Consider the following 685-nt stretch of genomic DNA (forward strand, 5'->3'; position numbering starts at 1 on the left):
TGGACTCTCTATCTGGACTCCCTGCAGTATCTGGACTCTCTATCTGGACTCCCTCAGTATCTGGACTCCCTGCAGTATCTGGACTCTCTATCTGGACTCCCTGCAGTATCTGGTCTCCCTGCAGTATCTGGACTCTCTATCTGGACTCCCTCAGTATCTGGACTCCCTGCAGTATCTGGACTCTCTATCTGGACTCCCTCAGTATCTGGACTCCCTGCAGTATCTGGACTCTCTATCTGGACTCCCTCAGTATCTGGACTCCCTGCAGTATCTGGACTCTCTATCTGGACTCCCTCAGTATCTGGACTCCCTGCAGTATCTGGACTCTCTATCTGGACTCCCTCAGTATCTGGACTCCCTGCAGTATCTGGACTCTCTATCTGGACTCCCTCAGTATCTGGACTCCCTGCAGTATCTGGACTCTCTATCTGGAATCCATTAGGAAACACACAGAGCTTCTCATCACTCTGTAAAGTCGGTGCTAATGCTCACCAGTGAATCTTGCAGATATGCGTCAGCTGACTCTCTGTTCTTCTCTCCTCGTCTGATAATGTTTTTTCCTCTTTGAGGTTCTTTTGTTGTGATGTGCAGCCAGCAGATAAGTGAAACGCTTTGACACGTGCGATACTTTGATAGAGGGCCATTTCTCTTTTGTCTTCCAGCTCCAGGAGGATTACGTTTCAAG

Source organism: Labrus mixtus, chromosome 10, assembly GCF_963584025.1.
Source record: "Labrus mixtus chromosome 10, fLabMix1.1, whole genome shotgun sequence".
Classification (NCBI taxonomy): Eukaryota; Metazoa; Chordata; class Actinopteri; order Labriformes; family Labridae; genus Labrus; species Labrus mixtus.